The sequence below is a fragment of the Thermobia domestica genome, chromosome 8 (genome assembly GCF_964235325.1).
Source record: "Thermobia domestica chromosome 8, izTheDome1.hap1.1, whole genome shotgun sequence".
Lineage (NCBI taxonomy): Eukaryota > Metazoa > Arthropoda > Insecta > Zygentoma > Lepismatidae > Thermobia > Thermobia domestica.
In genome coordinates, this window is record NC_137461.1 from 220336469 (window position 1) to 220352886 (window position 16418).

The window sequence follows — 16418 nt, forward strand, 5'->3', positions numbered from 1 at the left end:
CTTTATGTAGAAGATACAGTTTATTGTATAGTGTAAAACACCGAATAATACAGATAGATTATATAATCCACAATTAATACAGTTTTATCCAGTTATTTCTATAGTTTACGAAGGTTTGGCATGTATTATTATTATTGCAAACGAATACTTTTTTACAATTAGCAATTTAAATCTGTTTTCATCTTACTTGAAAGTCCCATAACAAACTTCCTTTAGGCTTAGCACTTTCGAATTCTTTTTTCTTTTAAATATGATACGAAACTTTACGCAAATACGGAACTTTATACACTCATCAATGCCAATTTATTGCTAAGTTATACAATTACAATACTACTTTGTTTAGTAGTTAATTCCTAACTATTGTGAATAAATTATTTGACTAGATTTACTTTGGTTTACCAAATTTATAATCTTACATTATCGAACATTACATACTTAAGTAGTTAAAATAAATTAAGTTTCGTCTGCGATCTTTGTAGTTGTGTTATTCTGTAAAACAAATGTACAGAAAGAAAGCTCAGACTGCTGTTTCTGTTTCATTACTATAAATAGGTATACACGGTTGTAGAAGCTTTTGTGTGATTTTGGTCTTTTATTTTTATTTTTAACGTATCTTCAATACCAACTTTTGTGCCTTCCAACTAAAACAGACAGTTGCAAAGTGAGCGTTTTGTCTATCCATGGTAATGGATACAAGACACCTCTTTTTTTCAGTTTTCTGCATCACGAATTGAGTGTTCAACGTTGAATTTTAATCTAAATTCCAACTTGTTATCAAGTTCTTCTGTCCCCATACCATCCTCAACATCGTCAACCAATCCTCTGCACATACATACACAGAGGCCATTCTACCTCTACCACTACTAACAGTAGTAACAAAGCTCGGTGAAAATTTGATGCATTCCACGAAGACAGATGTGTCCCCCGCGGCGACAATTCATTGAAATGTTTCTAACTTGCTGACCGTTAATTCTCATTTATTACAAATGACGTAGTACCACAGGGGAGGTTCCTATTTTGCCTTCTATAATTGAAGTTTACCGTGTAAAGATAGATATATTGAATGACTATTTTTGGAAAGTTAAAAAGATATGACAAAAATACGTTAATACTGGACGAAAATAAATTTATAATCGAATTTGATGCTTGTCTAGAATAATCATATTTGTATATAGTAAAACCCTCCAAGTTTATTGAATTCAGAAAGAGAATGAAAAAACAGCAAACAACGTGAATAAATATAGTAAATTCTAAAGAGGATTTATTTTCATGTTACTCGTTCGGGGAAAAAGTATACTAAACCTGATTTTAAATAAAAAAAATTGAAAAGAAAACGTTTGCTTACATAAGTTTCTGCGCACAAACCGCGATTAATTTAAGATGTATATGCATTCTGAAATTTGGCTATAGTTTATGAGAATAAATCAATTTAGATAACACAAATTTGGTATGGTATAGAGTTCAAGTTGAGACTAAAGTAAACACCAACAAATAATATGTATTCCATTATGGTATGTATGCAAGTAATGTATTCATTTAACCTTCCGTTGTCCTTTGTCTAGTGTGACTCGACATTTAATTTTGGCCGTATCAGCCTCAACATGCTTTTTGCGGGTGATTTGGTCCAATGTGTTAGTTGCTTGAAATTTTGTTACTACATGTCGCATCTGTAGCAAAATCGATTTTGTTGCAGAGGTAGCATTTGGAATAACCATATTCGAACATTTCCAGCAAGGTGTAGAGTAGAGATTGTTCCTGATTAGCACTGTCTTAGGCTACTCTATTTCATTAATTATTCCTTCTACTATTTGCGTTAATAGAATGTTGAATTACCATCATGTACTTTGTCTATGTAATTTCACTTCAGAACTGATTTCCTTATACACATTGTAATTATTTTATCAGTTTCTTTCTTTAACATTCTAAAGAATATGTCGTTCGCGAAAGAAAGCAGCGAGTCATAATCTCTATTACTATCCTTAATTTTCATAATTAGAATATTAAACGTCTTACATTAATTAAGATTTCGTCTTATACTGCAGTTCCAATCTTACGTACTCTCAATACTGAAGAAAGACATTAATTTTAACAAACAATTTTACTGCAATCAAAAAATTCATTATTAAAACGTAATCTTCAATTTTGCTGTTGTTTACAGAGCATTCCATTTAAGATTGACACAACATGTAAATTTAAGTTGTTGTTATCTACCAGTGTTAGATACATATTTTCGATTTCTTCCCATCTCCGCTCTTATTCTGTGTAATATTTATATTATACAAAAATATGCACATGTATTAGAATTTACTAATTAGAGAGATATGTAAGTAGTTTCTCAATCCTGGTAACAATTAAATTTCCAAGTGCTAAACTAAACGTACAAACATGCCTCGAAACTATTGTGCACCTTCAATTGTTTTAGCCCAATCTCTGTCCGACCCCACATTCTCAATATGTATTTATGCCGACCTAGGACATTAACTTCTTTCAAACAGATTACTGCATACCACTAGTATACGAATAAATGATCGTGTGAATATTTGACACATTGTATTTTTGAAGAAACATACACACAAACTTTTCGGTTACATGAATGAATTGTGATTATTTTTGTATTCTTAGCTTGTAGAAGCCTCATATTCGAAATTTTGAGTTTATGTCTGTCCATTTAAAATGAAACGAAATATTTCAGTTTTAAATTCCATGGTTATGCCAGATACGTAAAAGAAGACCATGATGATGATAATAAATGAAATGATAGAATGAAGAAAGCGAGAGGGATCTGGAGAATCCTGAGGAACCCCAAGCACACAGTGTTTGCAAACCACAAAACCAACTTGAGACGAACTAGGATCGAATCAGGGACCTCACGCGCTAGAGGTGAACGCTTTATCATTAAGCAACCGTCGTTTGTCAATCTGTTTAAAAAAGAAAACATAAGGGGTAGTATATCTGCAATTCATTTAAATGTACGAATTGTTTGCATTAATAAGAATCAATCTGATATTTAAGAAAATAATTCGTGTTTTAAGGGGTTTATAGAAGTGCACATAATAAAATAGTAAAATTTTCCTCTCCCGTGTCAGAAATGAACATTAAGAAAATCAAGAAAGCAAATAAATCAATTCAAGCAATAACCTGTCACCATTGCAAGCATTATTGTGATCTAAAAAGCAGTCTCTTTTTTCGTAGTGATACATTAACGAAATGGATTTTTCACTTTTATGTAACAAGATTTTCACCTTTCTCACGTGTAAAAATTTAAATGTTTGAATATTTAATAAGAAGTAACCAAGCCCAATGGTACAACATTTATCGTGATTTCCAGATAGATTTATGAGAAACTACCATGTCACAGAAGAAAAGTACTGAAAACATCTTTCTTAATGGTTTGTTCACTTACTGTTGGCTTTTTGTTAGTTGCTTCTCAGTTTAGCGTATATTTTTAGTATCGAGACCCCAAAATCACCGTAATATTCAATGCTCTATTAACAGGAATGAAACACGACACATTGTGTACCGAAAATGGAAATGATAGACATTAGATCAGAGAGGAGGGCTCCATTTTAATTCTCTTTCAACATAATGAATTTATTCAAATCAATAATCGTATTATGTGTATTAAAGTTGGCTTGATGTGAACCAGTAGTTCCGCTCGAGCTTCAGGCAAGCTGTACACTATAGGCTAAAATCGTGTTTAATTAAAAGTTCTAATTATTTACATTTGACTTTCTTTTTAATTTGCCCACAAACTACCTCAAAGTCTATACTATATACAATTCACTATAATATATTCTATTCACTATACTATATTCTATACAACTCTATTATTCAAGGGGGCGCGGTGGCTCAGTGGTAGAGCGTTCACCTCCGGTGCTTGGGGTCCCTGGTTCGATCCCAGCTCGCGCCGTGTGGACTTTGTGGTGGACAAACACCGTGCTCGTGTGTTTTCTCGGGGTTCTCCCGTTTCCTCCCACTTTCATCATTCCACCATTTCACTCATTTCTCATTATCACAGTCTCCTTTAGCCTAACCGGCATAACCGTGGGACGTTAAAGATAAAGATTTTTCTATTATTCAAGGTTTTCAGGAGAAGCTAAATATCACTATCAGACAGACTATTGTACGACGATATATATAACAGAATAAGATGAAACTTGACATGATTGCTATTCGTGACTTTAAGATCAGGAGGAAAAATAACAATTAAAGATTTTAAAATGCGGAAGTGTTTGTTTAGGTCTTCCGGGCATAACGTTTGAACTAATTATAACAATAAATTACAAACGTCTCCGACTATATTTCACGCTGTTCACAATAATAAGCAGCTACGTTTATAGATATTACTACCTGTAGTCAATAGTGTATATATAGTCATTCAAGGATTTCGTTATGCAGGTGAGAAATAGCGCAAGTAGTGACAACTATTCGCATCAAACAGGTAAGTTATATTATAGGTATCGGTATACCCGACTGACACTAATAGATGTCGTTACCTGCGTTATTTCTCATCTGCATAACGAAATCGTTGAATGACTGTATATACTATTGACTACAGGTAACAATATCTATAAGCGTAGCTGCTTATTATTATAAATAGCGTGAAATACAGATGGAGACGTTTGTAATTTATTGTTATAATTAGTTCAAACATTCTGCCCGGAAGATCTAAACAAGCAATTTCACATTCCAAACTTTTCAGTGTTGTGTTTCCTCCTAATCTTAAAGTTAAAACTAACGATCACGTCAAGTTTAATCATATTCTGTTACATATATCGTCGCCCAATGCTCTGTTTGATAGTGATATTAGGCTTCTCTATCTTAATATTTTCTCCACAAACCTTGCTACTTCCTAGAGAAAGAAAAATAGTTCCTTTTCAACATGGTGTATACTTCCTAGTATTTTCCCCACAAAGTCACTTTTGGTAACACACTTGTATACTATACTTGACAAGAAAAATTATGGCTAGCCTAATGTTCCGACAGAAACAAATAGTTTGCAATAAATGGAGTGATAAATTTGGGAATTGAACTGGTAGATGTACTCAGTAGTAATATGGAATTATTAGTGTTGCCACGAGACGAGACGAGACGAGACTTTAGGCTGTCTCGTTTCGTCTCGTGCAAAGCATGTCCCGTCTCGTGTCTCGTCTCGAAAAAATGTGCTCGTCCCGTCTCGAGAGATTCTGTCCCGTCCCGTCTCGACTCGTCTCGTTTGTCTCGTCTTGTCTCGTAAAAATATGGCAGCATACCATGGGAACGAATGTAAAATGTAGCAGGCTGTACCATGCTAATCAAGATACAACTAACAAGGGAAGAGTGGGAGATTATATATCGAAGTGGAAGATGGTTTATATACCAATCGAAAGCACCAATGACGCCTATTACAAAACTGTAATAAAAATTTTCCGAATGCATATACTGTGTGAGCTATATGAATATACAGGGTGTCCAGAAAATCCATTTCCACCCCTTGAAATCGCAAACGATGAGACAAATGCCAAAACTAGAAAACACGTTTTTGATCATTATAAAAGTACAATGTACCAGAGCAAACATTGTTGTCCCAGGGCCACCCGCAGAGTCCCAGGCGGGATCCAACTCAAAAATTACAAAAGGTAAGGGGGTGAATTAGTATATCGTTCGAAACTTCTTGGGAAATGAAAGAAGACGAACAAGTCCCAACTCTCTAAAATTACCCTGTGCAAAATGGCGGCCGGTCAAACTGTCAGCAAAAACGTCATTGTAGAGTCTATGGCCACCCTCCAAAGAAAGAAAAAAACTGAAACGGTAAGACAGATGTCAAAAAAGAAAAAGATGTGTGTCATCTTTTCAAAAGTACAATGATTGAAAGTAAAAATGTTTGTCCCAGGGTCCTCCACAAGGTTCCAGACGGGGTCCTACTCAAAATTTTCAAATGGCAAATATGGTCAAATAAAGCTGTTGAGAAATAAAAGAACACGGAACAAGTCTCGATCCTCTAAAATTACCCTGTGTAAAATGGCGGCCCGTCAAAACGTGCATCTTCATTTCGATTTTCTGAGCACGTTCACTTTCCATTTTGCAACCGGCACTTGTTTTCATTCTGAGACATTTGTACGTATTTACTCTTCCTGGTGCAAGGAATTCTTTCGTTTGAATCATTTTATAATTGATAAACCAGATAACGAGCATAAGTACCACTGTTGTGCAGTCATAAACATAAATAAGTAGAGGTAAGAGTCTTTACTTCTGATGGCTCCAACCTCTACTTATTTATGCTCGTGGAAGTACATTATATGTTAACTAGTCAGTTCTATACTCAAAGATGTCAAATGTTGTCGTTTCTTTTCTTTATGTCTTAATTTGCTTTTATTTTATTATTTTTTCTTTATTTAGATATTATTGGGCTCAAAGAGCAGAATCTCACAGTAGGGGCATTTCCTTTCTTTCCGTTCAGTACAAGAATTAAAGTGAAAATAAACTAAAATCCGGTTACAGAAAGAACAACTAAAATGCAAGATGTTTGCACAGTATTATCGTAGAGCGTCCATACTTGTTCTATCTGCTTTCATTTAATAACAGCTTTAAACGATGTGCTACTTGACCTCCCTTGCCATTTGAACAATTTGAACATGACCCCGCCTGGAACACTGTGGAGGACCCTGAGACAAATATTTTTACTTCCAATCATTGTACTTTTGAAATGATGACACACATGTTTTCCTGTTTTGACATCTGCCTCACCATTTTTTTGGGGGTGGCCATCGACTTTACAATGACGTTTTTGCTGACAGTTTGACCGGCCGCCATTTTCAACAAGGTAATTTTAGAGTATTGAGGCTTGTTCCGTTTTCTTTCATTTCCCAAGAAGTTTCGAACGATATGCTACTTGACCCCCTTACCTTTTGTAATATTTGAGTTGGATCCCGCCCAGTACACTGCGGGTGGCCTTGTGACAAGAATTTTGGCTTTGATACGTTGTACTTTTGAAATGATCAAACACATGTTTTCCAATTTTGGCATCTGTCTTATCATTTGCGATTTGAAGGGGTGGTAACGGATTATTTGGACACTCTATATATCCATATAACTCGTGTCTCCGCCCTACAGCTCATTTTATGCGATTTAAAAGAAACATTAAGAAAGTAGATTTATTTTGAACTTTATTAACCAACCCTCGTATAAATCCAAATGTTCTAGAAACTCTTTGTCACCGCTTTGGAATGCCTTTTCATCTGTGTTAGTAGACTTCCGTTAGATTTCGTAACCATATACGGACATACGACGCAGAAACAACGACTCTCTTTGTGAACGTTCTCTAACTCCGGAAAATCGGGAAAGTCGCAAAAACACTTTACTCCTTATCATTGCTCGACGCTGATTTGATTATTTAAAATGGCCGCACTTCTTCAGGCAAGGAGTGTGAACTTGGTAGTATACGTCATCATCGGGGCGCTCGAGCACCTAGAACTTATACACAATAGCTGACTGGACAAAGGGGCAGTTGCTCTGCACCTAATCAACGACGCAATCGTCGACGTTCGTTCCAACGCGCTTCTGAAAGCAGCATTCAGGCTGCCTGTACTAACTTTTACTCATAGTCAATGACGTGCACGTAAACGTTCTGTGTTAAAATTCAAAGTGATAAAGTTTTCTGTTTATATGTGGAAGTGATAGTTCGTTGTTCTTCACATCAAAATTTTTACGTAAGCGTACTCGCCTGATATTATAGCGACAACTTGGAATTCTCATCGAGGAAGTAGCAGTTAACATTCAACGTTGGGACTTCAACTTCAGAGATAGTTCATATACCACCAAATGCGGGACAACGAGGGAGCAACTTCAACAGGCTGGCCGAAGAAACACGTGAGTTTATTAACAGTTTAAGCCACCATTGTCATTTATTATCATAGCCACGCCGCCATTGTGTCAATAGTGTTAAATTGTTAATGATGAATACATTGCAAATATAAAGGCATGTAATACTTGTGCTTTTATAGTAACATTATATTTCTTTTATCGAAAAAGTAATTTTATCATTTGTACAGTTAATATTTAATCCTATTATATTTGTAGCCTAACAAATTTATTTACGTTGTCTACATTTTCGTTTATTGCGTTTCCAGCTACCGCATAACGAAATTGTAGGCATGGGTAGTGATCATAGTCGTCGTAAAGTAGCTGGAAAATAAAAGGAGAAAAGGGCGAAGTATGAGACTGAGAAAGTAATTCGAACCACGACGTAAATAACGATTACACCCGACATGGCGACCGTGACAGGACCTAGCTTAATCTTCGGATAGAATTGTATTTAAATATATTAGTGTTCATTTACTAAAATACGAAAATAGTAAACATTTGAATCACGTAGTTCCAAGCAGCCAACTTAGTGCAGAATCATGCGCAGATCGTTTGAACTTGTGAAAAGAAAGAAAAGAAAAGAAAATAATGAGTAGGATTTGAAAAAAAAGAAAACAAAGTAAATATAATTATCACAGAAATATCATTAGTATAATTTGTCTCGTGAGAAATTAAAACATTTTGTTTGTTCGCGAACTTTTCTTCCGCTAATTTTCCATAGTACGTATAAGCGAACATGTCGAACAGCTGATCACACATACACACACACACACACTAATAGTAGTATGCACCTTCATTTTTTTATTATTTATCACGATGAATGAATAATAATTCGTTTGTTTATGTTGATTGTCTATCGAAACATTTTTACAAAATGAAAATTTGAAATAAAATAAAAACTTTGTGCAACTGAAATAACGAAATAGTTTGAGAAAGGTGTTTGTTTACATTGTTATTTACTTCAAGTGTTTGTTACTGCATGTTTTGTATTGTGATTTGGTTTCTTTTAAGTTAAGTAAATATGGAAACGAATATTTTAGAACAATTTCAGGCAATATTAATATAACAATTAGAGAAACAGTTTGAGAAATTAGAGAAATTAGAAAAGAATAGTGAACGCTTAGAGCATAAAATTGATACTAATAACGAGCGAATAGATGAATTGAGAAACGAGTGCACGAAGAATAAGTTAGAACTAGGAAATAAGTTTGATTGCAAATTCGACCAATTGAGTACCGGTATTAAAACCACCAATAATTCCATTATCGAGGTACATTCTGGACTAATTGATGTGACCAATCAAGTTGAAGCAGGAACTGTTGAGTTTAAAAATAGTGTAGCAAAATGTAAGGAAAGTCTCGTTGAGTTTCATAAATGCATGCAGACGGCACGACTTGAGTGCAAAAAAGTGCAAGGCGAAAGTGAAATCGTAAATACTCTTGAATTCGCGCAGGCTCCCATTGCGGAAGATAGACGCCTCATAAGTCAGAGAGTTAGTTATAGTCAGGAAAAGGAAATACGTAGTGTGGAGGTAGCAGTAAGCAAAAGCTTGTTATGTGTATCCGTAGACAATTGTGATTCTAGTATATTTAGCGTTATTGATTTACCGGCTAGGGATGCCGATGGCTCACACACAACGAATGGTAGTGTTGGGAATACGCGTACCTATCCTCTCCAAGAAGCCAGGGAAGGCTTGAGAATTGAATTGTTGTTTTTGTGTGAAGATGTAGTTACAGTGTTGTCGTTTTTATGTCGCGGGCAAGTGGCCTTGCGCGACTTAACAGATTCAAATTTGTCTTTGGTACCATACACGGCCAACGTGAATTGCATTTTTATACTGCAGATCCATTCCGACTTTACTAACTTCGAATATGGCAGTAAGAAACAGCTCCAGATTGATGGTTTGAAGTGTAGGCCTACCCAGCGAATTGTGTTTTACGTGCTAAGCGCTTTATTTGTGGATAACTTGTCAGAAACGTTTACGGTAATTGAGCCTAAAAGTAATATCCTTACTCAAGTGCATGGAGATAAAGGGAAATTGCCACCAGTAGAAAAGCTAACATATGACACCAAGGTCAAGAAGAATAGTGAGATAGTCCACGGTAACCCGTTGAGTTTTGCTGATTTGGTAGTTTATCTGAATTCGGTCTCAATGCGCACCAATAATAAACATACTGTAGAAGGGCGTAAATTAGATTCTAGTATGGTCACCTTTTATCAAGCTAGTACGTCATCATTGCGAAATTGTCGAAAACGAAGGTTCAAATGTAAATCTACTCGAAAACAGCTGATCGTCCGTGATTATGTTCATGCTCGTCAACTTCAATGTCAAGTGTATTCACAGCGCGCACAATCCCGCATTAGGTATGCAGTGAAAAGCAGGGCTAAAGTAAAACAAAAGCGTTCTCAAAAACGAAAGTTGGGACAAAGTAACCGTGAGAGAAAGAAATTTAAGTGTAAATCGAAGTTAGTGGCATATCAACAAACTCGTGAGAAATCCAAGACGCGAAGAAGGTGTACGTCGACTCCGAAGAATGCTAAAAGGCGAAAACGTAAATACGCGCGAGTATTGTGCAGCAAATTACATGATAAATACAGTGATAGTAAGTACAAACGTAAAAAGAAATCTGTGCATGAATCTGTAATGCATCGTAAATTTAAGCGCCGTAAACGAAGACGTATTATTGCGTGGAAGCTCATTATAGGCGTTGCAAAGAGGAGAAAAGCCCCTCAAGTCATAAGAAGTAACTGGAAGAGTACTCGTAAGCGTATGAAATTGCAGGCGTATAAGTGTAATAGACATCGGTGGAAGATTAAAATTCTAGCGCGACCTAAGCGTGAACTTTGCCCGAATTTGTACTGAATCCCGGAAAAGACGAGAAACTAAACACCGAATAAGACTTTGAAGCTTTTAGAGAGAACGAAAATAAAAATTATTACTCTTTTACTTTAATTATTCCCCTCGAATTTCGAAAGTTAGGAATTTGCTTTTCAGCTTCAAGTGTGTGCATACCGTCACCGACGCGCCTGTTTCAAGGAACCACCAATATCCATCTACAATCAGGTACGATCATTTAAATGTCATGTTTTGTTGTTTCTTTGCAGTTTTTGGAGATGAGAGATAAATGTGAAAGGCAGAGGAAGGACAGCATTGGAAACTTTAAATAGGTAATCAATTTAGATCGCGATTTCGGACTTTGAAATTTTAATAATACCCCTCCACTTTTGGAAACTTTGATTATTCCGTTTCAGATATGGAACTTCTGTATCAAATTTTGTTAGGATGTTTATATTTTGTATGTCTTATTTCTTTTCAGGTGCTTCCAGCCTTGGGAACTAAATGTCATTAATAAAATTCTACCATTCCATTTTCTTTTGAGTTTTTATTTATTTACCTTTATGTTTGTATAAACGTTTAGCTGTCCCCATACCATTAGGCATTTAGAGAAATATTAGGCAATTAGAGATATTTGAAAATTCAATTAGAGAAATATTGATGAATATTACAATTAATTATGAAATTTGGATTTAAAAAAAAAGTGTGTTCTTCAGTTAATGATTCTTTTCATCTGACTTTGTTATTAAGAATGTGCAAAAGTATAATGAGTTTTGTAATATAAAATTGGTTAGACGTTGAAATACTGAAAATTAAATAATACTTAGTATGGTTTTGTAAGTAACTGAAAATAATGTTGAATTTAATAAATTTGTCTATGAAACTATTCACATATAATGTTCGTTATGTAAAGTCAGTGTGTATTTGTTACGACGTTAATGAAGTTCGGATTTAGTTGCATTTAATTATGAAAACTGTTCTACAAGTTAAGAAGAGGCAACAGGTTGAAAAATATGATTCAGCCCTTAGAGGCGTCACTACCATTCTCTTTCAAAATTAAAGTGACGAAATCGGGATGGCGTCCGGTTGGGCCTCAGCTAGTGTGTGAATTTGGCCTTTAGACACACACACTTCTAAATTCCTTTTTGGCTTATGACGTTTAATATATAATCAACTGACGCTTAAAATTTCACATTTTATTAGATATTGATTTTTAATTGACGTAAAAGAAATCATAAATTGCGTTTATTTGGGTTTTGGCAAATAATTTTTCTCTTCTTTTCTTTCCTGTAGTGCGCTTTTCAAGAAATATTACGTATATTTATAATAATGTTTCTTGAAAATTGCACTACCAATGATCACCGACACAATTTGGTATCGATATATCAAGTGTTTGTTTTAATTAGGTAGCAATTACCAATAATAAATTTGGATTGTAAAATTGGAATTGTGATAAAATTGGCTTATAAAAAGGGAAAATATATAATATATATACATATAGATTGGCCGTAAAATATTATGGAAACTGAAGAATCAAAAGCATTATCAACCTTGAAATTCATTAATGTCGGTAATTTTGAACGAAATTTGATAAGTGTTGTTTTAATTTTGAAAATAAATTTATTCTCGGAAATGAAAAAAAAAAGAGAATAATATTTTGCATCGTAAAGAATCCAATGTTGAAGTATTCTCGTTATTTGTGTAAGTTTGAATCAGAAACTTGTTTCAGCTTAGTGAAATGTTTTCAAAATTAGTTTTGTTCAGTTTGAAACGTTTAAAAAAAATGAAGACGTATAGTGGCAGTAAGTAACTGAGATATGTAAGGCGAAAGCCCAGTTGTAATTTAAGAACTATGATTGGGCAAGAATGGATTAAAAGGAGCCAATAAGTAGTTTCCATGTTGCGGGTTAATGCCGGTGTCAAAGGCTATTTTGAAGAGCGACACCGATGTCGCGTTTGAGGATACTAGCGATAATATTCGCATACAAGGCGATCATAGCGTATAAGGCCTATGGAGAGGCAAACGCTTGTACTGAGGACCATGAATTATGTATATTGCGAAGTATACACGATGCAAAGGGCAATGAAAGCCCGCATCTGTGTTTTTCGAGGTTGATTTTTCCTTCGTTATCGTTGTTAAGTTCCCAGCCAAGGGTGCTGGAGGAGGCAAGAAGCCTATATTTTGTGTGTTTATATTACTAGATGACAATGGTCCACAAGGTTGATATGTATATCCCTTTATGTGTGATGTTGTGAATGCTCAGAAGATATTTCTAAGAAACGCCCATGCTTTGAGGTGAATTTATCCCCCTTATGTTGTGTAAAGTGTCTTTTTAAAGACAACGCAATATGAATTATTTTAGCCCAGTTTTGCAAGTGCCCATAACCCAGTTAGTTGCCATTAAACGTCTGTCACAAAATTGTTGTTGATAAAAAAATTATGGCCAGGTTAAAATAAAATAAATAAGTAAACTTAAGATGTTAAGTTGGGATTTCAAGCAATGTTTTTCAGAATTAAATTTACGTTATGAGAATACATCAACTTTATTACCCAATAGCAGATGCTAAATTGTATTAATGTTTAATGAATAAGTTATAAACATTATGGAAATTTGATACTTAAATTTATCGTTGATTTGAATTCATTAATGTTATTGGTCTGATTTTGGATAAAATTTTAATAAGTATTGTTTTAAATTTTGAAATAAGCGTATTTTAGAAATTGAGGAAACGTAAATAATAATTATTAAAGTAGAATTAATTGAATAACGAATATGACATTCTGATTTAAGTGATATGGCCAAAATGTAATAATTTATTCTCGATTGTGATTTTACTCCCGGATGTGACTTATTCTCGAATGTGACTGTAATCCCAATATTGATACGTGCATTTTGCCAGTAAGGCCGCATCATTCTTTTGTATTGGCTGGCGCTCTCTGATAGAACATTTTGTAAACCTACTAATTTTGTAGGTATGAGCGAGCCGAAAATTATTAATAATTAATAAGTGATTGATGATATTGAGATGCAGGGCTGTAGTATCGAACTTCCCCTCCCCAGGGTATTCTTCTTGTCCTTTTCATATTTTTTTAATACCTTCTGCAGGTCTAGATACTGGCAGCCCAATTGGGGTTGGAACAATTTACCCGATTATGACATAGCTGTAATGCGCAAAGCATTCAGCTGGGTGGAATAAGGTTTTAGTGCAGGAGCGATTTATTCAAATCGTCGGGGAGTTCAACGACCCCGCACACTCCAGTTATGTGAGATTGTAAGTCGGTGCCTTTTGGTCTTCGGGACCAATTCATTAACCTATATTTTTGTTTAATTAACGACTTACGACCTGTGTTGTCAACCACCGACGCTCAGGATGGCACTACGTAGGGCTTAACCGCCGTTTAACTCATGTATATATTAAAATGTTTGAAAATTTACTAGTTATGTTATGTAATGCAAATATATAGATCGATACTTTAACTGCTTTGCATATTATGATATAATACGTAAAAATGTCAGTATATAGGCAGATTTTGTTTAGTTTTGAACCTTACTAGTTTTATGAATAGATTTTGCATATTTAGTGAAAAAATATAATCAGAATTTGGATTGCGTTCATATACCGTATTATGTTTATATATAGGTTACGTTTGTATATTCCAATCATTATTCGGGAAAACAGATATTTAGAAATGAAGAAATAATCTTAATGTGGAAGGCATATTAAAAAAAAAAGGTTTGCTTTCATAGTTTTTACAAATTTATCTATTGCTCAACGACTCACACAAAGGAGAGAATACCTAATTTTGTTTTGTTTTGTCTTCAATAATTCATACAGATGTAAAAATTTAACTTAATTCACTTTATTAGAGTTTTATTCATTTTAATATGAGAAAGGTATTAGTTGGAACTTTCGCTACATGGTTCATTTGAATAGAATGATTGTGATTAACGAAGTATTTTGTTGTTTATCCGATTATTTTTGTGTTCGAAAGTTTAAAAGGAGAGAATATCGTTTCGAATCAGCACTTGTCAATAAACTCACACGATTGTAATGAAAATTTAGATTGAATTTGAGAATTTTGAGAATTGAGAATTTAAAAATAATAATAATAATAATGGAAAGAAATTGGTTTGTTGTACAACTTAATAGTAATTAATAGATTCCATTGCTTATAGTATGTTGAGGCAATTAAGTTTAAATTTGATAGTCACGTTGATATTGATAATGGTCATCGAGCGAACAAAATGATTGTGTGCAAAGTATTTTGAGCTGTATACGTTTTAGTTCAACTTAATGGCAATCGAGCATTACGAGTGAGATAGGGCTATTTTAAAATGCCAAAGGCTGTATAGAGCGGCATTCTTATATGAATTTATTGTTACGGTGTACGTGTACTTTAACGTGAAACCAAAGGCCACTAAAGGGCGGTTCACGTTCGGAGATATATGCTCCTTGTTACTCCTTGAATACCTAGCTTGAGAATGCTAGAAGAGTAGAGAGAGTTTATTCTAAATGTTTAATACGTTTAGAGGTAGATTGTATATCCCTCTTGTTATGTAATATGCGATTGTGATTAATGCCCGTCAATGTGTTGATAGATTTGATTTTTGCCATTGCCAATAAGATGTTTGTTGATCTATCAGCCAAAAAATCGTATGTTCGCCAATGTGATATAAGATCCGTGCACTAATGTTGATGTCTACGTACTTTTTGCAACTACTAAAGAAATAAAGAAATAAAATAAAAGTTTACATTTGTTGTGAGTAATGCTGATAATTAAAAAAAATGTGAGTTGACAGTTGATTCTAAATTTATTTGAAGCAACCTAACAGAGCTTTTGTTTGTTGTTTGAGCAATATAATTACTGAAACTTGATAGTATATTTGATTTTAAATTCTTTTTAGTATTTTGATGTTTAATAAGCTGAAATACAGCGTTTTGGATAATTAGTATGTGAATTATGGTATAACTATTTTGTGAATTCTTGTTTTGAAAATTCTTTTGGAATTATTAATATTTTGCATTTATGAATATATACATATTAGTTGATATAGACATTTTGATGTTATTTTAGAAAATTTAAGTATTGATTAAGCTTGATGTGAAAAGGTGCATATATACACACACCATACTACACAAAATACAGATATTAGGAATTCCGACATTATCGTTCACTCCGTTGTTAGGCTACACTTCCGAAGTCGGTATACACATTTTACTATTATTTAGTAATTAAGTATTTTCAATATTAATGTTCATTTGTATGTTTGTTTGGTTTAACATGTTCGAGTATATCATGTGTTTAGTAAAAGATAATTGAAAAGCAAACTAAAGTACATTTAATTATGGTGAGAAACCAGTTATTGAAAATAAATAAATAGATAAATAAATAAAAGACACTATAAACTGAAGATTACGAACAATTTACTAATGGTGGCAAAAAGATGGCTTTATTTAAACAAAAGGTGGCTTAATTAGAACTTAAAAGTGGCTTAATTCGGACTTAAAGGTGACTTCATATGAATCAAAGGTGGCTTTAAAGAACATAATAGGTGGCTTTAACAAAGGTGGCTCGTTGTCATACAGGGTGAATAACCACACAGTTATTTAGTGAAGTGCGATATATAGTGCAGTCCCAATACGTCGAATTTTCATAGCGAACCCCCAACCATCTTCGATTCACATACAGTGTGTTCCCCAGTATAGTGATTTTCTAGGAGCACTTCAGTACACTAGT